At 39.9% G+C, this 25,345-nt stretch overlaps 1 long non-coding RNA gene across 1 annotated transcript in view; it reads right to left on the bottom strand.

Moving 5' to 3' along the window:
• Positions 1–14,408, bottom strand: part of LOC123944577 — a 52,823-nt gene extending 38,415 nt beyond the window's left edge. Inside the window, exons 1-3 of the long non-coding RNA XR_006818814.1 lie at positions 14,316–14,408; positions 2,877–2,954; positions 2,120–2,181 (exon numbers count right to left, since the gene is read on the bottom strand). This is a non-coding gene — a long non-coding RNA (uncharacterized LOC123944577). The remainder of the gene's footprint in view (positions 1–2,119; positions 2,182–2,876; positions 2,955–14,315) is intronic.
• Positions 14,409–25,345: the final 10,937 nt, after the last annotated feature.

Raw genomic sequence — 25,345 nt, 5'->3', positions numbered from 1 at the left:
AATAAATAAATCTATTTATTTATTTTGGAGAGAGAGAAAAAACATGAACAGGAGGGGCAGGGGGAGAAGAGAGAGAACCTCAAGCAGACTCTGCACTGAGTTTGGAGCCCAATGTCAGGCTCGATCCCATGACCCAGTGATAACGACCCAAGCCAAAATCAAAAGTTGGCCACTTAACTGACTGGGCTACCCAAGTACCCCTGGTAACGTGAAACTTTAACATCTTGCTAAGCTAAATGATGAGTTAAGTTAAATTAATTGAACATCTAGATCATTTCCAAATAAGATATGCTTATGTTTAGTACTTAATGTTTTGTTATTTTATCTACTTTTGTCTTATTACTGAGAAACTAAAGACAAATTTGAGTGCGTTAGTAAACATGTCTTGCGTTTTACTGAAAGATGGTACTACGAAAAGTGCATTTCTAGAAATTATAAAATGTATTTATAACTTTGTCAATCTAAAGAACCCTGGTGTAATAGTTCACACTTGCTTACTACTTAGTTTTCACTAGAAATTAAGATTTCCAGGAGCTCAGAATTCTAATAAATGTAATTAAGACTACTGGAAATAATCAGGGAAACAACTCTGCATGCAAGGAAAGTAAGATATGTGTGTTTGGTAAGAAAAAGTTTAAGATATAGAAATACATTTTTGTTGAGAAAAAAGAAAATTCATCCTAAAGTGAGGCTGGTTATTCAGAGAGGGAAAACTTAGGACAAAATCTGAATGTAAAAAAGAGAATTGTAGGTTTACAGAAAAGAAATTAGAAAGAATGTGTGGTCACTACTGGCTAAGATTAGGAAAAATTTAAGCAAATGAGTTGGGGTTTTTTTTTTTTTTTTTTTTTTTTATTTAATTGTCAGAGAGAGACAGAGCGTGCACACAAGCACAGGCAGGGGGAGCGACAAGCAGAGGGCGAGGGAGCCTGATGTGGGACTCATCCCAGAACCCTGGGATCATGACCTAAGTGCAAGGCAGACGCTTAACAACTGAGTTTTAATATCAAAAGTGCACTGGCAAAAAATTAAAATTTTCCTTTCTCTTTGCTAAAAGGACTAAGTTTTCTTTAACTATCGATTTTCTCTTAATAAGAAATTATTAACAAAAGTCTTTCTTTACCTTTAAAGTTATCTGCCTAGAAAATAAGGACTCTGTTTGGCCAGAATAATTTCCCATGTTTATCAGTCTTTGATTACTCAAAAAAACTGAGTCCTTTTCTTTTCTTTTCTTTTTTTTAAGAAAACTGAGTCTTAATATTAAGAGAGCTAAATTTTGCTCACAGCTATCTGTATTTGCCTTTGAAATCTTTTATTGCCATTTTGGTTAAATGGATAATTAACTACTGTTTCATAATGATTTGTGATTCTATTTAATCAAATGTTCAAACCTCTTGATATCTTTTGGCATAATTCCCAAAACCAAATTCTAAAATGAAGTCTTTTGACTATAACCTAATTGAAATTTTCCAGCGGGTCCCTTGAACATTTCAGAGATTTTGTGAGAAATTAAATTAATTATACTTATTTGGTACATTAAATTACATAGGAATCATGGCCAAATAAGTGATACTAAACCCTCATAAATTATATTTGTGTAGATAGGTTACTAAAATAAGTGTTTTACAGATTGTATGGAAAGTCCTAGAAATCTGATGTCCTGGCATGTTATCTTGAAGTGCTGTGTTTCTCAGAAATAACGAAATTTCCTTACTAACTGCATTACAATGAACTCTAATAAGATCTTTACTCATGGCCATTTTTAAGTTTTTTATCATTTATAGACAGTTATAATGCAAGATAATTGAAAGAAAAGCAGGCAGGGACAAGGGCACCCCCCTCCCCACTACCATAAGTGGAAACTACCCTTAAGAGGATTTTACACCACCCTAGAAGGAGTGAGTCCTCCACCCTTTCCCACGTGATATGTAGCTGGAAAAAACCTGATTGGGTGGCAGACATGGAAGGTTAATCAGATTAAAACAGCCTGCCAACAAGCCTATAAAAACCCTTAGTTTTGTTAGTGGCAACCCTCTCAGGTCCCCTCCCTCTGCCAGAGCTTTGTACTATTGTTCAATAAAGTTTACTACCACTCAATAAACTTTGCTTTGTCACTCACCACTCTTCTTCATCTGATCTGCCTCTCCATTCCTGGAAGCCATGTGACCAAGAACCTGGGCACTAAAGGAAAAGAAATCCTTTAGCAGTTATGCTTTTACAAAAGCTTCCTGCAAGTGTATTTCATTTTCAGTGAGACTCATGGAAAGAACTCTGAGTATAGGCTTCTGATAACCTTAAGATCATAATGCTGAACTAGGTAAGTGTTTCTGGAACTAGTAAAGAAAAAAAAAAGAGAGAGAGAGAGAATAGAGTAGAGTAGAATAAGAATTAATAACATGAGACTGAATGGAGTGAGGAGGGTAATTATAATTTGTATGATTTTCATTTTAAGCTGACTTTCTAAAATGTTTTCCTTTTCCAGAGTCGAGGAAATGTTTTATCTTAAGCTGACTTATAGCCGCAATTTGATAAAATATACCTTTGTGATCAAATTGAAACATTTATCTTTTTCTCCCTACCTTATTGCTCCAGAATTCAGAAATTTTCAGTATTCTTAAATTTTCATGGGGGAAAAAAAAGGAAAAAAAATTTTTTTTCATGGGAATATAGTTATTTGCATAAGTTCAGTAAGAATCTTTTCTCTTTGTAACATGATATAATTGGAAACATTGATTGTAATATCAAGGCCTTGACTGGAATGTCATATATGAAGACATGCATAGTCTCAGATATGACCAAAATGTTTAAAGAAACTATGGTTGACTTTATGGAACCAGTAAACCCCCTTGGAAATAACAGTTTGTTACCCTGCTTACCAAGTTTCCAGCAGCCTCAGCAGGTAAGTAAAGATCACTTCTTAGCAGGTGCAGGAATCTCAGGATATTTTTGGAGACCTCAAAGGGAGAGAAATTAATCCAGATCTATAGGTATTGCAGGTGAAGTCTGATAGCAAGTATTTGTTAAAAGTCCAGTCTGGAGATTTCTTTCTTTCTTTCTTTTAAAGATTTTATTTATTTATTCAACAGACAGAGATCACAAGTAGGCAGAAGCAGACAGAGAGAGAGGGGGAAACAGGCTTCTTGCTCAGCAGAGAGCCCGATGTGGGGCTCCACCCCAGGACCCTGAGATCATGACCTGAGCCAAAGGCAGAGGCTTAACCCACACCCAGGTGCCCCAGTCTGGAGATTTCTTATGAAAAGTTCCAGTAAAGCAGGTTTTAAAGAGCCTATATAGTCAACTGTTATTCTTGCTGCATTCATGTAAATTATTATGCCCAATTTTTTTGAAACTAGACTTATTTTGCAAACCTATTAGTGATAACATGGCCATCTTTGATAGAATGAGGGTGATTATGTAGAAAAAAATATACTTCAATAATTCCTGGGTAGATTATTGGATTCTAATACTGTTATTATTAACAGTACTAGAACATGATTTCTTCTCGTTTCCCCAATGCCTGGCCACAACTCTCCAAACTAACATCTTCAATTTTTCTCCCACTTTTCTGACTTGGAATCATTTGAGAACTAAAATTGCCCTTTTTCCTAAAGCCCTGCAAACTAAATATGAGTGACTTGACATAAATGCAGAGAAATCACAATAGCTAATATTTAAAGACAATCTTTTTGCCTGTTACTCTATGGGTCACTCAAAAAGATCACCAGAGAGATCTGAACTCCAAATCGGGAAAATCTGTCAGATTTCCACTGACTGCTCTCACTCCATCTGAAGATATTTTGAGCCTGACAACTAAAAATCTTAACTGGCTAACCTAAGAACTCAGAAACTAGTTTGTAATTTGATCCAATCTGTACTTGTTCCATAGAAATCTGTATTTGCCTCTTATTTAATACCTGATTACTTGAACCATTGGCCTAACACACCTGCATCACTGCCTCCTGAAATGAGTTTTACTGAATTGACCTACTGTCAGGACTAAGAGACTGGTTCAACAAGAGGGAAAAACCTACCCACTAAACTTTTAATGTGGGTGTTGGGTCCCCCAATAATGGGTCCACGGTCAAAGGAGTGAGACTGATACAAAGCGAAGGTCAAGCAAAGCTTTATTTTGAGCCACCGTCAAACAGACCAGTCGGGGCTGCCCCTTACAGAGAGGACAACGATCCCTCCCTGCCTCACAGACTAACTTTTATCGAGCAAAGGCCATGTGGTTGAGCCTGGCCACACACAGGTGGCCAACTGAACTACAATTCACCCCATAGTAGACAATTTGCACTAGCCTATCATCTTGGTGAGAATTGGCCCCCCAAAAGGCGGGTCCACACTCCTTGGTAGCTAGGGAGACAGTATGCATGCTTTACTGATTGGATGTCTCCACCTGACCCGACTAATCCCTGCATTTGACTAATCCCTGCATTTGCACTGTTATCTCTACCTGACCTGACCCACCCTTGTATCTGGGCTCTGTTACCTGGGACTGGTTTCCCAGACTTGCTTTTAAGTAAGTTCCCCTGGAGGGGGGACAGGGTCAATTTAAGTTTTACTGCATAAACAACAAAATGGCTGTTCAACCGAGGTGGGGCCGCTCTGGCTAAATAGACCCTTACAGTGGGAAATTCCAAAAAGAGGGAACTGTAGGGGCCAAGGTCAGGCAGCTCCAAGGAGGGCTACTTTGCCTGAAGATTAGCTTGGGTTAAAAGCAACTGGGTGCCTCGGTGGCTCAGTGGATTAAGCCTCTGCCTTAGGCTCAGGTCATGATCTCAGGGTCCTGGGATCGAGTCCTGCATTGGGCTCTCTGCTTAGCAGAGAGCCTGCTTCCTCCTCTCTCTCTGCCTGCCTCTGTGCTTGTTTGTGATCTCTCTGTCAAATAAATAAAGTCTTTAAAAAAAAGCAATAAAAAAACCCAGCAGATTCAAGAACAGCTCTTTACCTCCCCCTGAGTTGCCTAAATTTACATTGGAAAGGAAAGCCTTTACTAGGAAGAGAGCTATTAATGGAGATTCCTCTTTACTTAACAAACTTATTTGCATAACAGAGCAACCTTTGTTTACTAAACATCTGTCACCTTTCTGGTAATGGTCTTCCTCCCCTTTGTATCCTTATGCCCCTTCCCCTTTCCTTAGCTCAGGATGTCACATAAACCTCCTGTTGCCTGTCTTTGAAATTCCATGTCCATGTGGATTCATTGCAAGTGGGACACTAAAATTGATTTTCTCCTGTTAATTGATCTCATGTAAATTTAATCCTTAGTTCAGCTAGAAGAATCCTGAATAGAGGAAAATTTCTTCCTCCCCAACAATTCCATGAAACATAATTTTAAGCAGCAAATATCAAATTTGGAACCTGAAGAGTAAACATAATCTTCAAAAAATAAATGTAAGGAGTGCCTGGGTGGCTCAGTTGTTAAGCATCTGCCTTCAGTGTTGGTCATGATCCCAGCATCCTGGGATCGAGCCCCATATTGGGCTCCCTGCTCGGCAGGAAGCCTGCTTTTCCCTCTTCAACTCCCCCATGCTTGTGTTCCTTCTCTGTCATTAAAAAAAAAAAGAAAGAATGTAAAATCTACCACCAAAGGCATGTAACAATTTAGTTCTTTTCTTTCTACTATTTACTTTCAAATCTATTTTTTTTAAGTAATGGAAAGGAATACAGAATGTAAATAAATGTAAAATCCTAAAGTATTTGACTTTTTAATTTTCTAATGTAATGGTCTCTGAAGTCTGTTGTATGTCCTTCAGGACTACACAAGACAGCCCACGGGGATATCAGGAGAAACTATCACATGTCTATTTCTATTTTTTACTTCATGCCTAAAAACATATTAAAAATAATATATATTATATGTTACTATGGCAATACACTTACATAATGTAGAAATAAATATTATAGAAAAATGTTTGGAGAGTATTTTAAAGTTGGTTCACTCTGCTTCAGTACATTTTGATCATCTTTTGAGAATGTTGTGGGACATTCTTTTTCAAAAGGAATAAACTGAAATGCACAGCTAGATATAATATGTTAAATGATTGCATTTGGACCGGAAATCTTTACCATCATCATCATATACACTAAAAATCACCAGTGGTACCTGGCTGGCTCAGTCAGTGGAGTGTGGGATTCTTGATCTCAGGGTCATGAGTTCAAGCCCCACACTGGGTGTGAGCCTACTTAAAAAAATTTACCATAGAGTTCTATAAAAATGCTTAATTAATGTGTTACTTATTTTTTGTAAATTGTGAAGATAATTATAGAATATTTAAAAATGACATGAAAATAAAATGAAGGAAAAATCCCAAGACATCCAATGTTATTTTATGTATTTTTCTTTTAATTTTTAAAAAAGATTTTATTTATTTATTTATTTGAGAGAGAGAGCATGAGAGTGGGAGGGTCAGAGGGAGAAGCAGACTCCCTGCTGAGCAGGGAGCCAAATGCAGGATTCAATCCTGGGACTCCAGGATCATGACTTGAGCAGAAGGCAGTTGCTTAACCAACTGAGCCATCCAGGTGCCCTAATTTTTTTTTTTTTTTTTTTTTTTTGAGAGAGAGAAAAAGAGTGAGTGACAAGGGTGTGGGGAAAAGATAGAGAGAGGGGTGCCTGGGTGGCTCGGTGGGTTAAAGCCTCTGCCTTCAGCTCAGGTCATGATCCCAGGGTCCTGGGATTGAGCCCCACATCGGGCTCTCTGCTCGGTGGGGAGCCTGCTTCCCTTCCTCTCTCTGCCTGCCTCTCTGCCTACTTGTGGTCTCTGTCTGTCAAATAAATAAATAAAACCTTTAAAAAAAAAAAAAAGGGATAGAGAGAATCTTAAGCTGGCTCCACAACCGGGGTGGACTTGATTCAGGGCTTGATTCACCATGACTCTCAACCCTGAGATCATACCCTCCGGTGAAATCAAGAGTGGATGCTTAACTACTGAGCCACCTAGGCATCTTTCTTTTAATCTTTTTCAATCTGCTTTTTTTACATAGAAAAAATCATGAAAAATGCAGGGGATTTATCTGTTCTTATGATTAAGTTCATAAGGTATAAAAATGTTTGAATATAGGGGCGCCTGGGTGGCTCAGTGGATTAAGCCGCTGCCTTCGGCTCGGGTCATGATCTCGGGGTTCTGGGATCGAGCCCCGCATCAGGCTCTCTGCTCCGCGGGGAGCCTGCTTCCTCCTCTCTCTCTGCCTGCTTCTCTGCCTACTTGTGATCTCTGCCTGTCAAATAAATAAAATCTTTTTAAAAAAATGTTTGAATATATGATTCATAAATAAAAAGCAAAGCAACCTTATTTTGACGTATATGCCCTCATAAACATTGAAATAACAAAGCTGACATGTAGGAAGAATTGTGCTAATGACATTTCCAGTGAATCCATCCTAGATGGCTTTATGAAACAAGCCTTAAACATACTAATCAGTCAGACATGATATTCTATACTACGATGGCATTAATTAGATGTGTGTGCTTTCCTTGTGTGAAGATCTTACTTCACATCTATATTTCTGTTTCTATGATACATTTATTTGCATATGGTATATATATAGTTACACACACACACACTCACATGTCAAGGAGACTCTTTCACATCTATTAACCCAGAGGCATCTACCAAAGGAACCACTTTCCAGGAGGTCTGAATACACAATGAATGTAACCTTAAGTCATTGCAACTGTATTTCTTCTACCAGTACCCTCAAGCTGTTGGCTGGAATTTCTATTTCTTTTTTCTTTTTTTTTTAGATTTTATTTATTTATTTATTTGACAGAGAAAGAGATCACAAGTAGGCAGAGAGGCAGGCAGAGAGAGAGGCAGAGAGAGAGGAGGAAGCAGGCTCCCTGCGGAGCAGAGAGCCCGATGCGATGCGGGGCTTGATCCCAGGACCCTGAGATCATGACCCGAGCCGAAGGCAGCGGCTTAATCCACTGAGCCACCCAGGTGCCCCTGGAATTTCTATTTCAAACAAAAAACAAAACAAAAAACCACACTACATTAGTCTTTGTGAAAAACAGAAAGAATACATCAAAAGCCAGGTTTGGTTGAAGGTCAAGGAAAGGCTGGAGTTACAAATGAAGTAAAGCCAGTGAAAGTCAGTGAAAGAAAATAAAAGCAGATATCCCAAACAAAGAGGTACCTCCAACCGCAGTCACTGAAAAAAACATGTCGAACAAAATAAGCAGCTTAAGCTATAAAAAAATAAAAGAGATCAAAGGCACTCTTTGAAACATGAGACAACTATTTCCACCACTCTAATCCTTCTTTAAGCCATGTATTCCTTTCTTTGGTCATCTGCCCTAATTACTGAAAACAAATACTTGACAAGAACAGCTGAAGTGAATTAATCTTTAGGCTTTCGGCTAAATGAGATGAGGATAACAGCATTTAATGGCTAAATCTTTGAATAGGTGTGGGATTCAGTTAATATCTCAGTCCACTGATTTTTAATATGCATCGTAGTAGAGTCCTACGCCTAAATATTAGGTTCTTTGGCGAAGCACAACTTTAAAAAAGTGTTTGTTTTCAGTCCACTAGGACCAAATTTCACTGACCAGAGACAGGACTAAATTTTGTATCCTTTACAATTTCCAGCATTTTCGATGTTTAGATATTTTAGTAATACCCAAAAGCAAACATAAGAGACTCTTAACAACAAGGAACAAGGGGCACCTGGGTGGCTCAGTCTTTGGGCATCTGCCTTCGGCTCAGGTCATGATCTCAGGGTCCTGGGATTGAGCCCCACATCAGGCTCCCTGCTCAGCAGGAAGCCTGCTTCTCCCTCTCCCACCCCCCTGCTTGTGTTCCCTCTCTCTCTCTCTGTCAAATAATAAATAAAATCTTAAAAAAAGAAAAAAAAACACAATAAGGAACAAACTGAGGGTTGCTGGAGGGGAGGTGGGTGGGGCGATAGGGTAAATGAGTGATGGACATTAAAGAGGGCACTTATTGTGATGAGCACTGGGTGTTCTATGCAAGTGATGGGTCATTAAATTCTACCCCTGAAGCCAATATTACATTATATGTTAACTAACTAGAATTTAAGTAAAATCTTGAAAGAAAAAAAAATCCCAAAGTTTTCAATTTCTAATGTTCAATGAATGTGAAGTACTAAAGGAAAATCTTTAAAGTTATGGTTCTCACTAGACTGTGGATGTATATAACAAAAGGAGTAGAAGTAAAAGGAAGTCTTCACTTGCCAAGGTTCTTTTGTCAATGGCAACAGGAATGTCTTCTAAAACTATTTTATTTAATTAATTTATTTACTGTTTGTTTATTTTTTAAAAAACCGTTTTAATAATAGACTTAAGATGATAAGACTATTACAGTAATACCTGGCCGTTTTCGCTATTTATCTGTTTAAAATTGCTAGCAAAAAAATGTGTTAATATGATGTAATATAGACTTGGGAGTGGTATTTCTCAAATTTAAAGTACTTATCTAACCAATTCAATATACAAAGTTTATTACACAGCTCCCATTAATGACATTATTCATTCTTCAGTGTTGCAATAAAGTATTTCTAATTTTTTTTAAAGATTTTATTTATTTATTTGATAGAGAGAGATCACAAGTAGACAGAGAGGCAGGCAGAGAGAGAGAGAGGGAAGCAGGCTCCCTGCTGAGCAGAGAGCCTGAAGCGGGACTCGATCCCAGGACCCTGAGATCATGACCTGAGCCGAAGGCAGCGACTTAACCCACTGAGCCACCCAGGCGCCCCAAAGTATTTCTAATTTTTATGTTTCTTTTATTTTCATAGTATGCCTTTCTTCACCTTTTCTCTTTTTTCATAAAAATGCCATGAGACGCAGTGCAACAATGACAAGGGAATCCAACATAGGTTTCCTTGGGCTGTAAATTTCTAGAATTTCAGTTACAGTCGCCTATATGTTGTATAGACAAGCTGTCTCTTGATATACCATGTACTTCATAACTGCCAATTTTCAATACCAGCTCTAAAAGAAACTGACTTGACAAATTCATTTTACTCTCCAAACCAGTTTTTCAAGTGACGTATTGAGTTATTTTAGAATCTTTCATTATTCAAATACATTTTCTTTCAGTGACCAAAAGACAGGAATCTATCTAGAAAAAGGGATGTGAGGAAATAGAAGAGCTAAAATAAAAAGTTAATAGAAAAGTCACTACAACGAGGGGCAGCAGGACTATCTGACTATCTGTCATTAGACAAAAATTATAAAAAATTACTAGACAGGGCAATTACTGCTTTTTGCATATTTCAAATTTTCATTTTAGGGTGCCTGGGTGGCTCAATCAGTTATGCATCTGCCTTCTGCTCAGGTCATGATCTCAGAGTCCTGTGTCTGAGCCCTGGATCAGGCTCTGTGCTCAGTGGGGAGTCTTCTTCTCCCTTTTCTACAGCCTGCTGCTCTCTCTGCTTGTGCTCTCTCTCTCTCCCTCTCTCTGTCAAATGCATAATTTTCTTTTTAAAGATTTTACTTATTTGACTGACAGATCACAAGTAGGCAGAGAGGCAGGTGGGGCGGGGGGGGGGGCGGGAAGCAGGCTCTCTGCTCTGCAGAGAGCACATCCGCCCCAATGTGGGGCTTGATCCCAGGACCCTGAGATCATGACCTGAGCCAAAGGCAGAGGCTTAACCCAGTGAGCCACCCAGGTGCCCCCAAATGAATAAAATCTTAAAAAAAAAAAAAAAAAAGCTACAATGAAAACTCCAAAAAAGAGAGAGAAACATCAATGTTAGCATGTTGTAAAGGGAAGAGGATCAATCATAATAACTTCTTTTAAAGATTTATTTATTTTAGAGAGGGAGAGAGAGAGAGCAAGAGCAAGCAGGGGGTAGGGGCAGAGGGAGAGAAACTTAAGCAGACTCCACACCCAGCCCAGAGCTGAATGTGGGGCTCCATCTCATGATCCTGAGGTCATTGTTTCCTATCTGCCAGGCACTGTGTTAAGCTTTTTCCATAGATAACTTCTTTATTCTCCACGAAAACCCTTTGAGGTAATAAGCATTATTACCTATTCCAAGATCACACCTCTAGCAAGTAACAGAGCTAGGAATTGAACCCACTTCTACTTGTCTCTAAGGTTTATCTCCTAACCACCTTCAACACAACATATATGGGAAATCAAATTCTGTAAGTGTAATTACCTGGCTCAGAATCTCATGGGAGGTAGAGAAGAAGATAATTTAATAGTTTACAACTCAAAATGGAAACTGGGAAGAAAACTAGGGAGTTAATAGATGAAACTGTCTCTAAACGATCTCCAAAATCTAGTCAGAAATACGAGGTCTTGGGTCCTATTTTGTATCCTGGGCAACAATATCTGCCTTAAGTAAAGCAAAATAATTTGTCTTAAACAATCAATAAAACCAATAAAAAAAAAACTTGAGTATTGAAGTTGCAGAGACATTGATCAGAAAGTTTGTGAGGGGTGTCTGGGTCACTCAGTTGGTTAGGCATCTGACTTCCGCTCAGGTCATGACCTCAGGATCTTGGGATAGGGCCCTGAGTTGGGGGTCCATGGTCAGCAGGGAGTCTCTTTCTCCCTCTGCCCCCTCCATTACTCATGCTCTGTTTCTCAAATAATTTTTTTTTAAAGAAAAAAATGTGAAACATTTTGCATAAATCATAGCACTTCATATTATGTACTGCTGCAATATATGACTTTCTTGAGAAATTCTAATAGGGCTGACGTTGAACGAAACATTGTTGAGTGCTCACTAGAGCCATGCACCAAAATGTTTTATATGTCATAAGAAGGACAATAATTTCTTGGAAAGATAATTCCAAAGTTTGTGCCTATTGAGGATTTGAAATTATTTTTGTGAGTAACAAATGCAAGATGGGGGCACTGTCTGGCTCAGTTGGTAGAGCATGCAACTCTTGATCTCAGGGTTGTAAGTTCAGACCCCATGTTAGATGTAGAGATTGTTATTCATTTATTTGTTCATTTGTTTATTTATTTATTTATTTGACAGAGACACAGTGAGAGAGGGAACACAAGTAGGGGGAGTGGGAGAGGGAGAAGCAGGCTTCCCACCGCACAGGAATCCGGATGCTGGGCTCGATCCCAGGACCCTGGGATTATGACCTGAGCCAAAGGCAGATGCTTAACGACTGAGCCACCCAGGCACCCCAGGTGTAGAGATTACTTAAAAATAAAATCTTTAAAAACAAACAAACAAAAGACATGCAAGATGCTGGACGTGAAAGGCCACTCTTGTGTCGGTAGTGAATTATGATAGCTACAGTCCTGGCCAGTATACATCTGCCCCCTGTACTCTTGTGGAGAATCCATACCCCACAGATAGGGCTGATTCCATATACCCTTTCCACCAAGCATGCACTTGGCATATACCACATCACCTTAGGAGTAAACAGGTGGTACAAACCTAGCTAGATCCCGTATACCCACAGCAGCAGGGATTGGCCATGTGGAGGGACCCACCAGGGTCAGTCACAGTTCTCTTTGGGACATTTGCCAATAATGTTGAAGGGATCTCCAGCTTTGAGGAAAATATAAGCTTAAAGGTGCAGATGGCCAACTCTGCCAGCTGCCTATCTGGGTGCGTAGAGAAAGCCTATGTGAGAATAAAGGCAAAAACAGCAAGAAGACAAGGCTGAGAGCGAGTGTATGACAGTATTCCAATGACATCGTCTGAGACTCTGAATCTAGCAGCAGTTGACCTTTTATGTTAGTTTAAGTTAGGTTTCTGCCACTTGCAAATATAAGAGAACCTTGATCATAGGTACATTATAAGAATATACTATAAATAGAGCACTGTCAGATATAACTATAATCTTAGGTACCTGCATATCAACAGTCCATAAACTCTGACAAACTTCATGCCAACTTTCCTATTATCCCTGAACTAGCAACAATCAAAACTGCAATGTTCAAACTGCAAGTTCAAAGCCCAAGATCTGTCATTTGCAGTTTACCTTACAGCAACAATTTTAGTATCTGGCAACCACTTTTACTCTTACTGACTAGTCTAGGACGTTAAACTTAGAAAACAATGGCATGACCATGCTCCGAATAAATTTTAAAATTTGGTATCTCAGAGCCCCTGCCTGGGTGGCTCAGTTGGTTAAGCGTCCAACTCTCGGTTTTGGCTTAGGTCATGATTTCCAGTGTAGAGCCTGCTTAATTCTCTCTCTACCCCCACCTCTGACTCTCCACGTCTTCCTCCCCCGCTAAAATAAATAAATAAATAAAATCTTAAAATACAGGTATCTCCCACTTTTTGAAAGTCTGCATTATGCCACTTTGCTTATATGAAAGACCCATAATAGTACCTGTTTGCAAAATGAAAGAAATCTGAACAGGATTTCCATTTTATGCTATTTTGGGTTCTGAAAAGTTTCAAAAGGATGCTCTACATTCAGCTAGCCAGGGAAACCTGCCCAGGAGTCTGTCCTGTTACTGGATGTGGCTATGTCAGAGTGGAGGACCACGCCTAGGTGTCACCACGCCTAGGTGTCAACCACGCCTAGGTCTCGAAATGAAACACAAATAGGTTTAGGCCAAAGAATGCTAACACTTTTACTCCTCAGTAGGAGTCTCAGTATAAAGTAATGCCTCCTTATTTTATTTGACAATGTAGAACTTTACCTGAGGGTTAAGAAATCCCTCACCCTTTTTTGAAAAGAGCTTACTGCAAGGAACCACCCTTCCCCATGAGCCTCAGGTGAGATGCTTGCCTTGTTTAAGTCTGACAGTGCCAGACACAGACCCTCCAAATTCCCATTCTTTTGTCTTGTAAGTGACTAGCTGAACTAGTGTTGTCCTTACTGATCAGAAGGAACAAAATGATATTAACTAAACCTCTGTTAAGCTTCTTTCCTTCCCCAGGTCCCCGAACTTTGGCCCACCCTGAGCCTGAGTCAGCATATTGCCCTTCCTTATGGGCAGCTGCCTGGAAAGAGACTGGCCTTGGGGTAAAACATTCTCTCATCTACTGTTCTGTAGATGACACTTTCATCTCCTGTTCCCACACCTGGTTCTTGCTAACTTTGTTCACCTCTCTCTATAAAAGAAAAATCTTTTTGCCCAACTTCTGAGATACTTGCAAGCCTCATAGTCAGAGAGTTCTCCTTACTACAGCGGCCCTATCCATACTGGATAATTCTTTCAGATTTTTCATTTGACACTGTCTTTGGATATGTTATTTTTTAAACTGATTTCCCATTATTTCATCCTAGACAGATATTCTCTGAGTATCTCACACCTGCCATCTCCTTTCTTCACATTGCCACTGCTCTTGTTTAGGCCCTTATTAACCTCATCCTTGCCCATTATGTCTCCTCAGCCTTCAATTTTATTTACCTTTTCACATTGCCGGTAAGTTCATCTTCCTAAAGATTGTTCCTCCAATCTCAGCATTCTTTTGCATTCTTTTTGTTGTTTTTTTGCTCTCTGTTACCTAAGAATAAAGTCCACATTCCTTAGCTTAGCATTTAAGTCTTTCCATAATGAGGTCTAATCTCACCTCTTCCTCCCATGAAGCCTTCTAAATCTTCTAACCCTTTTTAAAACCTGCCTTCTTTCTCCAGTCTTGTTGTGTTTGCCCATTCACTTTTTCTGTACCTCAGATGTTTTCCTTCCCAAATTACCCCTCCCTCAATTTCTATCCAACACAAATACCATTCCTTCCCTGTCTGGGAATTAATCTCTCCATTATTATTCCCCTAACAGTGTCTGCACCTTCCTTAAAGCATTAAAAATAGGTTTTTGTTTTTTTTTTAAATTACAACAAGTTGTATACATTTTAAAATCTGTCCTTCTAGATTATACATTCTTTGAGGTCAAGACAGTGTCTTATTCCTTTGTGTATTTTCTGGCCCTTAGTCTAATGCCTCAGACTTGAAAAGCACTCAATATTCCCTTTCTTTTTTAAAAAAATTGTATTTATTTATTTGAGAGAGAGAGAGAAGGGAGGAGATGGAGAGAGAATCTGCAGTCAAATGCTCTACCCCTGAGCTATACCCCCTGGAGAGAGAATCTGAAGCAGACTCCATGCTGACCGTAGAGCCGGATGTGGGCTCGATTTTATGAGCACAGGATCATGACCTAAGCTGAAACCAGGAGTCAGACAATTAACTTACTGAGCCACCCACGGACCCTAATATTCATTCTTTTAATTAAAATACATGGAAAATTATTCTATTTCCTTTGTGGCTGCGTGTGGCATTTTCTGTAACATATGTTTATTATACCTAATTATCAACTAAATGTAACATGAGAGGCTCAGGATTAGAAGTCAATTGACTGTTGTTTACTGCAAAGCAGAATACAGAATCTCCTAAATATGATGGTAATAAGAGAACAGTAAAGACTGATCTGACAGTTTTAAGAGTTCTTGGGAGGTAAGATAGCATAATGTGTTCAGAGTATGGGCTCTGGTTTCTGACATCTGAAAGTAGGCTCTGCTGCTTACTACCTCTGTGACCTTGAGAATATTCCATGTTCCTGTGCCTGTCCTGTTCCATGTTTGCATGTGTAATATGAACATAGAAAGACCTACTTTACAGGGCTTTTGAGAGGATTAAATTAGTTACTACCTATAAAACACATCAGATAGTACATGTTATGTAAAAAGACCCAATAACTGTTACCTTTATTATGAAAATTGGAAAAGCTTCACTTTCTTCATGCCTCTCAGTGATCATTTAAGTCAAGTAATTCCAAAGAATGTATTACCAAGTAGGTACTGGACACACTGGTTTTTCCAGAACCTATAACATCTCTAAGGATCATCAGGTCTCAAAGATGTGTATAAGGAGCAGATAAGAAAATGATCTCTTATAACCTACAGCTGTGCTGAGAATAAGCCAAAGCCAAGTAATCAAGTTCATATACACTTTAACAATCTCTTTAAGTTTCAATACGTTGCTAGGGGAGTTCTGCAGGAATGGATCCCCAAATCTCATTCATTTATGTTGGTCATGTGGTTATTCAGTAAGCATTTAGGTGTTAGGGATATAGAAATTAAGGATATTGTTCCTGTCTGCAACTAAGTCACGGTCTTGAAGGATTCAGTCAGATGAGAAATGGAAGAAGTGAGTCCAAAACAGAAAATAATAATACGGAGGGATACACAGAGGTATGCCAGAGCTCAGACTATTCAGGGAGCTTCATTTAAGAATAAGTGACTGCAGAATGAGAGTATCTGGGCAGTGGTAGAAGAGACAAGCAGGGGCAGGATGATGAAGACTGTTTATGTGAGGCCTGAAAAACACCTGGCTTCCCTCACTCTGCCCATCAAAGTCCCCTCAGCTTTCGTAGATCGGGGGGCTGGCCGGGGGGTGGGGAGAGAGAAGAAAAAAAAAAAAAAGCCAGGTAGGATGTGGACCAGGCTCTGTGAAATCAAAGTTCTGAGGAAACTAGACCTCAATCATCTGTTTTTCCTTGTCTATCCTATCCTGGATAATTTAGTTTGTCATGAATGCCAAAGTAAAATTTGAATTTTATCCTCAAGGCAATAGGGAAAAACTGGAGGATTTTAAGCAGGGGCAGAACTGGGATCAAGTTTGCCTTTCAGAAAGCAGTTGTGAAAGTAGTGTGGAGAACAGATTCAAGGGGGTGGCGAATGCTGGGAGAGGTATGACAAAGACAATGTGTTCTGTCTGAATATGCTGAGTTGGAGATCACAACGGATATTTGAATGATGATGTTAAGATGATAGTAAGAGATCATACTTAGTTCTTTAAATAAAAGTTCCAAGGCGTATTTTGTTCTCAGCACACTCTCAGGCCAATTTTCTATAACTACTACAATTATATGTTTGTGGTTATTAATTCACTTTATAACTTAAACATGTCTTACCTATAAGGGGTCTGGGTGGCTGACTCAGTTAAGCATCTGCCTTCGGCTCAGGTCCTGATCCTCGGACAATCCAAGACAATCCCAGGACAATCCCAGAGTCCTGGGATCGAGCCCCACATCAGGCTCTCTGCTCAGCCAAGTGTCTGCCTCCCCCTCTCCCTCTATGATCTCTCTCACATTTGTTCTCTCTTGAAAAAATAAATAAAATCTTAAAAAAAAATTCCTACCTATATAATGTCATTTTAGTCTTTCCATAATCCTATAAGGTAGACATGACTGTTATTCTTCCCATTTTTCAAGGAAGATTTATGTCTCTGAGATTATAAGTGATTTACTTGTGAAAGATCACAGAGGAAGTCGGGGGCAGATCCAAGCTTTAAACTTAGCTCCAGGCGACACAGTGAACTGCACATACTCATAGTAACCCATCATCTCTCACTTTGTGTCCACTCTGCTCTTCGCAGTACATTAGCAGAGATTTAAAAAAAAAAAAAAAAGAATTAGGAGATCAGCATAGGGACAACAGCACCGTTTGTGAGCAAAGTTGATCAGCAAACAGATCTGGCTTCTGATTCTAATTCTGCCTCAACCACCTATGTGATTGTATTTTATCTGAAAATAACAGAAATCCACCTCAAACACACTTAAATAGAAGGGGGAATTTATTGGTTCATTAAACCTACGGAGGGATTCAATAGTCCATGATCACAAAGGTAAGGCTGCGGAGGTAGCCCTTAGGAACAACTGGAAAGAGTGTGAGCTTGAAGCTTGTTAAGAGTCTTCAAAATCATTTGTTCCTGTGTGGCAGTTTCCCTTTCTTTCTGCTGCTAACTAGCTTTGGTTAAAGGAAGAAATATGGCTACTATGTTTCTGATATTAGAAGTTAAAGCTGCAGCCATTGAAGAGAGATGACTCCCAAGCCATCTTGATGAAAGACATCTTTATGAAAGACATGAAGCTTGATTACAGGCATTATATAGCTTGATAGAAGGAAAGAACAGCAGCATTTCAGGTAAAGGAAGGAGGTTTTGAGTTCGTGACGTAGGTGGTCTTTGAATAAAAGTCAACCCTGCCTGGAGTGGAGGCAGCATCCTTCTTCCCATTGAAAATCACACTGAAAAAAAAAAAAAAAAAAAAAAAAAAGAAAATCACACTGAGTTGTTGTGAGTTCACACTTCCCATGGAAAATCACACTGAGCCACATGGGTGGCTCAGTCATTAAGCATCTGCCTTTGGCTCAGGTCCTGATCCCAGGGTCCTAGGATCGAGTCCTGGGTCCGGCTCCCTGCTCAGCGGGGAGCCTGCTTCTCCCTCTCCTACTCCACCTGTTTGTGTTCCCTCTCTCACTGTGTGTCTCTCTCTCTCAAATAAATAAATAAAATCTTTTTTAAAAAATCACACTGGATTGCTAAAGGAGGAACCGAGTATTATGGATCTAAAAGGCAAACACAGAATTCATTATACTTGAAGCAGTCGTTACAGGTTTCTTGTATGGATTCAACTGTGACTTTGAAACTCTATAACATAAACAAATCCTCAACCATTTCCTAGAATGCTCCTTCCTTGTCAACTGAACTTGGCTTAGAGTTGTGGCAGTAGGAAAAAAAGAGGAATGGGTGACAGAATTCAGAGGAGGAAAATTCAAAAGAAAATCCCCAGTCGTCCAATCTGAGAGCCCACAAGAATGATGACAGCTTTCTTTATTTGTGCATGTGCGTGTGTGTGTGCATGTGTGTGTGTGTGTGTGTGAGAGAGAGAGAGAGTGCACAAGTAGGGGGAGTTGCAGGCAGAGGGAGAAGCAGGATCCCTGTTGAGCCAGGAGCCTGATGTGGGACTCAATCCCAGGACCCTGGGATCATGACCTGAGCTGAAGGCAGACGTTTAACTGACGGAGCCACCAGGCATTCCCGATGACAGCTCTTGATCACACCCTCAGTGGCTCTTTGAATGTGTGCCTATGGAAAACAAGAGATGCTCTTAATGACATTGGTGCTTAATATGTTGGTGTTTAATTTATAATATTAGGGGCGCCTGGGTGGCTCAGTGGGTTAAAGCCTCTGCCTTCAGCTCAGGTCATGATCCCAGGGTCCTGGGATCGAGCCCCGCATCGGGCTCTCTGCTCAGCAGGGAGCCTGCTTCCTTCTCTCTCTCTGCCTGCCTCTCTGCCTACTTGTGATCTCTGTCTGTCAAATAAATAAATAAAATCTTTTAAAAATTTTATAAGATTAATAAATTACATGACTCTAAAAATGGCTTCTAAACCCCTTCCAACAATGTAACTCTGAGTCCATCTCCCACCCTGATCTTAAAAATCTTCAAAGTCCTTGAATACCCACATACAAAAAAGATTTATTTTAAAAGGTTAAGATGGGGCACCTGGGTGGCTCAGTGGGTTAAGCCGCTGCCTTCGGCTCAGGTCATGATCTCGGGGTCCTGGGATCGAGTCCCACATCGGGCTCTCTGCTCGGCAGGGAGCCTGCTTCCCTCTCTCTCTCTCTGCCTGCTTGTGATCTCTCTCTGTCAAATAAATAAATAAAATCTTTAAAAATAAATAAAAAAATAAAAGGTTAAGATGACAAATTTTATACTGTGTATTTTTTTTAAAGATTTTATTTATCTGTTTGAAGAGAGAGAGAGCACAAGCAGGGCTAAGGGAGAAGGAGAAGCAGGTTCCCCACCAAGCAGGAAGTCAGATGCAGGGCTCAATCCCAGGACCCTGGGATCATGACCTGAGCTGAAGGCAGACACTCAACGGGCTGAGCCACCCAGGCCCCCCTATGTTATGTATTTTGGGCCACAATGAAAAAAAAAGCCCCCCCCCCCGCAAAGATAGGTTCTTCCTTCTACTGTACTTTCAAAAACCTGCATTTGAAAATACACCAGTTATGGCAAGATGGCAGCATAGGAAGATCCTGAACATACCTCTTCTCTCCAAAACACCAAAACTGCTGCTACATATGGATCATTTCTCTCTGAAAAAGATCTGAAAATTAAATGAACTGCTTCTCCGTCCAAAAAAGGATTAAAAAAAACCACACACAATAGGACAGGTAGGAGAGGTAGAGACAGTCTTGCCAAAAACCTCATTCCCAGCTCAGTGACACACAGTAGGGAGGGATCTCACCCGCCTGGTACTTCTTCCAGAGGAGTGTTTGTATTATCCATCAGGCACCTCAACCCTTGGGATCTGCACCAGAGAGATGAGCCCCCAAAGCATCTGGCTTAGAAAACAAGCAGGGCTGATGTCCAAGGGACCCAAAGTGCTATACGGAACTGAAATTATCCTTTTAAATTATCCTTTAAATTATCCCTCATGCGGTCTCACTTGCCATAGCACTCAGGGAAAAAACAGCAGTTTGAAAAGTGCCTAGGTCTGTATGTGAAGGAGATTCATTTGCTAACATAAAAGCATCTGCTTGAGGGGCAGGGAACAGCTGAAACCCTCCCCAGAGATGGAGGTGTTGGCAGATGCCACTTTTGCACTTTCCACCTATCCTGCCAGCGCAGGTGGGCCAGCTCCCTCGTGGCACTCTCCTGCTGCCATGCTAAGACAGCTGGGAGTACACAGTGGTTGCACTATCCGATTGCCTTGCTGAGGCTACAGAGTGCAGGTGGCTGCAGCACTCCCATGGTCCCTAGCCAGGGCAGGTAGACACGAACGGCTGTGGCATTGTCCTGCTTCCAGGCTAAAACCGGTACAGGCACACAAAGTATTCTCCCAGTGTATTCCTGAAGCTCACAGGTGTGTGCAGTCAAGACAGTTTCCTGCTGCCTTTCCAATGCCAGTGAATATGCCCCAACCCTTCATACTCACCAGCCGTCTAGCTAAAACTATGGGTTCTAGCGGGGGCCCACCAAAACCCATAGTTTTGGCCCTGGTGGCCAAAGGGGCTGGCATATCTGAGCTCCACAGGAATGTAACAATTAGAGAGACAGTTCTTGGCCAGCCACGCCTCCCTCCCCACTGAGGGCACTGCATAGACAGTGGACTGGAGGCACTGGTTGGGTCAGTCATCTGAGTGACCGACTCTTGGTTTCAGCTCAGGTCATGATCTCGAGGTCATGATTTCAGGTCATGTTATGGAGCCCTGCATCAGGCTCTATACTCAGCATGGAGTCTGTTTGTAATTCTCTCCCCCCTTCCTTTGTCTGTCCCTTTGCTTGCACACACTCTCTAAAATAAAATTTAATAAACAGCAGACTGAAACACAGCCCCAGTCTTGTGAAAAAGGCCTATTTATTTAGTTTGGAGCTGCAGCCTGAGGGACAGACTTTAGGCTTCCCAAACATCTGGAGTCTAAGTAGGCACACCCAGGGAATGTAAGCAGGGAGACACCATCCTCTACACTTCCTTGGCCTCACAACAGCTCAACAAGACCTCCCAGAAGGAAGCCTATACACTCATTTGGAGTCCCAAGTTTTACAACTGTCACCCAGGGGGTATCTCCAGATCTCCTGGTCTTGAGGCCAGCAGGGATTATGACTGCAGCCCCACAGGACTATATATATTTGCATATTTTCAAAGCTGCTACCAGGGTGCCTGGCTGGTTCTGCGGGTAGAGCATGTGACTCTTGATCTTAGGGTTGTGAGTTTGAGCCCCAGATTAGATGTAGAGATTACTTAAAAATAAAATCTTAAGGGGAAAAAAAAAAGCTGCTACCTGAAGGCTTTGCTTCCAATATGCTTGAAACTAGGTGCAAAATGAGATGCCTCCCCTTGGAACACTGACAAGTCTTGGCACACCCTCAACAAGAGGACATTAGAATAAATCAGGCAGTTTAGACTATCACAAAGGTTCCAGAGACAACCAAGAATGAGGGCAAAGTTAAACTAGAATATTTATCACCTACCCAAGGCCACTCCTTCAAGACTGAGAGAGGTAGCTCTTTTGTCTAATACATAGAAACAGAGTCAAACAAAATGAAAAAGTATGTTTCAAATGAAAGAACAACATAAACCTCAGAAAAAGACCTTAATAATACAAAGATAAGTAATCTAGGCTATAAAGAATTCAAAGTAATGACCATAAAAATACTCAATGAACTTGGGAGAAGAATGAACATAGGGAGAACTTCAATAAAGGGAGCTAGAAAATATTTACAAAGTACCAACAGAAATTGCAGAGGTAAAGAATACAATAACTGAACTGAAAAAATATACTTCAGTAGAGGGGTTCAACAGCAAACTGGATGAAATAGAATGCATCAGTAAGCTGCAAGACAAGGCAATGGAATCCACCCAGACTATTTTTTCCAAATAGGAAATATTTGGAAAATATTTTTCCTATTTTAGGAAAATAGGAAAAAATAATTTTTTATCTAGAAAAACATATTTTATTTTCCAAATAGGAAAAAGAAAAGAAAAGAAAAAAAAGGGGGTGCCTGGGTGGCTCAATTGGTTAAGAGACTGCCTTCAGCGGCGCCTGGGTGGCTCAGTGGGTTAAAGCCTCTGCCTTTCGCTCAGGTCATGATCCCAGGGTCCTGGGATCGAGCCCCGCATTGGGCTCTCTGCTTGGCAGGGAGCCTGCTTCCTCCTCTCTCTCTCTCTCTGCCTGCCTCTCTCCCTACTTGTGATCTCTATCTGTCAAATAAATAAATAATATCTAAAAAAAAAAAAAAAGAGACTGCCTTCAGCTCAGGTCATGTCCCGGAATCCTGGGACTGAGTCCCACATCAGGCTCTCAGCTCTGTGGGAAGTCCGCTTCTCCCTCTGACCTTCTCCCCATCATGCTCTCTCTCATTCTCTTGCTCTCAAATAAATAAATAAAATCTTTAAAGAAAAGAAACAATGCAGATAATTTAAGAAACTTATGTGAAATAACATTCACATTATTGGGGTCCCAGAAAGAGAAGACAGAAAGGGGCAGAAACTTACTTGAAGAAATAATAACTGAAAACTTCTCTAAAACTTCCTATGAAAGAAAACATCCAGGTTCAGGAAGCCCAGAAAGTTCCAAATAAGATGAACCCAAAAAGATCCACAGAAAACATATAATTAAAATGACAAAAGTTAAAGATAAAGAGAGACTCTTAAAAGCAGCAAGAGAAAAACAAATTGTTACTATACATGAAACCCTATAGAGGTACCAGCAGAAACACTGCAGGCCAGAAGGAAGAAACATGACATATTCAAAGTCAGGAAAAAACTTCCAACCAAGAATACTCTATCCAGCAAGGTTATCATTCAGAAATGAAGGTGAGATGCAGAGATTTCCAGAGAAGTGAAAACTAAAGGAGTTCACTACTAAATCAGCCTTATAAGAAATGTTAAGGAGACTTATTTAATCTGAAAAGAAGTAGCACTAATTAATACGAGACAACATATAAAAGTAAAAATCTCGTTGGAAAGGGCAAATATAAACAAGGTAGTGTATTAACCATGTATAAAGCTAATGTGAAGGTTAAAAGTAAAAAAGAGTAAAATCAAACCACATAGTTAAAGGATACATAAAATAAAAAAATGTAAAATGTGGTATCAAAACCAAAATGTTATGGGTGACTAAAAAGTAGAGTTTTAGAATGTGTTCATATTTAAGTTGCTATCAACTTAATATAGACTGTTATATACATAAGATGATATATATGAACCTCACAGTAAAGAGAAGGCAGAAAAACTTATAAAAAATACACAAAAGAAAATGAGAAAGTAATTTAAATATAACACAAGAAAGTTTCAGACCACAAGGGAAGAAAGAAAGAGACAAGGAAAGGAACTGAGAGGAACAATAAAAACAGCCAGAAAAAAAATTAATAAATGACAAAAAAAAAATAATAAATGACAATAAATACACACCTATCCAAATTACTTTAAATATATATGGACTAACTTCTCCACTCAAAATGAATGGATGGCTGAATGAATTAAAAAAACCACAACACTTGGGTGGCTCAAATGGTGGTTGGGTGTCTGCCTTCAGCTCAGGTCATGATACTCAGGTCCTGGGATCCAGCCCCATGTCAGGCTCCCGGCTCTACGGAGAGTCTGCTTCTCCCTCTCCCTCTGCCTCTCCCCCGTTTGTCCTCTTTCCGTCTCTGTCTCTCTCTCAAATGAATGAATAAAATCTTTAAAAAAATAAAATGTATTAAAAAAAAGACACATCTATATACTGTTTAGAAGAAACTCACTTCAGAAGTAAAAATAAACACAGACTGAAAGGGAAGTGATGGAAAAAGATATTCCATGCTAATGAAAACAAAAAGAAACTGGTAAAACTACACTTGTATTAGACAAAATAGATTTTTTTTTTTTGATTAAAATTTTTTTTAAGTCGGCTCCATGTCCACCATGGGACTTGAGCTCATGACCCTGAAATCAAGAGTTGCATGCACCACTGACTGAGTCAGCCAGGTGCCCCCAGACAAAATAGACTTTAAAACAAATACTGTAATAAAGGGGGTGGGGGCACCTGGGTGGCTCAGTGGGTTAAAGCCTCTGCCTTCAGCTCAGGTCATGATCCCAGGGTCCTGGGATCGAGCCGCATCGGGCTCTCTGCTCAGCAGGGATTCTGCTTCTCCCTCTCTCTCTGCCTGTCTCTCTGCCTACTTGTGATCTCTGTCAAATAGATAAATGAAATCTTAAAAAAAAAAAAAAAAGAAACAAGACAAAGAAGGGCACTATATAATGATAAAGGGGTCAATCCAGTAGAAAAATATAAGATTTATAAAAATATATGCACCCAACATGGGAGCACCAAAATATATAAAGCAAATATTAACATCTAAAGGGAGAAACTGGCAGCAATACAATAACTGTAGAGGACCTTCACACTCCACTTACAACAATGGATGAATTATCCAGTCAGGAATACAATAAGAAAACATCAACTTTAAATGACAAATTAGACCAGAAGGACTAATTTAGATATATATACATGTCTATATATATATATATATATATATATATATATAGACTCTAACATTCCATCCACGAACAGCAGAATACACATTCTTCTCAAGTGCACATGGAATATTCTCCAGAAGAGACCACATGTTAGGCCACAAAACAAATCTCAATAAATTCAAGAAGATAGAAATCATATCAAGTATCTCTTCTGACCACAATGAAATAAAACTAGAATTCAATTACAAGAAAAAAACTGAAAAACTACAACTATGTGGTGATTAAACAACACATTCCTGAACAACTACTGGGTGAAAAAAGGAATCAAAGGAGAAATTTAAAAAAAAAACACCCAGAGACAAATGAAAACAGATATATGACATACCATAATCTATGGGATGCAGGAAAAGTGGTTATAAGAGGGAAGTTCATAGGTTCATAGCAACACAGACCTACCTCAAGAAATAAGAAAAATCTCAAATAAACATTTTAACTTTACACCTAAAAGGGAACTAAAAAAAGAAAAAGCAAAGCCCAAAATTAGAAGGAAGGAGGCAACTGGGGTCCCTGGGTGGCTCAGGTCATGATTTCAGGGTCCTGGGATATAGCCCCACATCAGGCTCCCTGCTGAGCAGGAAGTGTGCTTGTCCCTCTCCCTTTCCTTCTGCCACTCCCCTACACTTGCTCTCTC

The sequence above is a fragment of the Meles meles genome, chromosome 6 (genome assembly GCF_922984935.1).
Source record: "Meles meles chromosome 6, mMelMel3.1 paternal haplotype, whole genome shotgun sequence".
NCBI classification, from domain to species: Eukaryota; Metazoa; Chordata; class Mammalia; order Carnivora; family Mustelidae; genus Meles; species Meles meles.
This window is presented reverse-complemented; position numbering and strand designations above follow the sequence as displayed.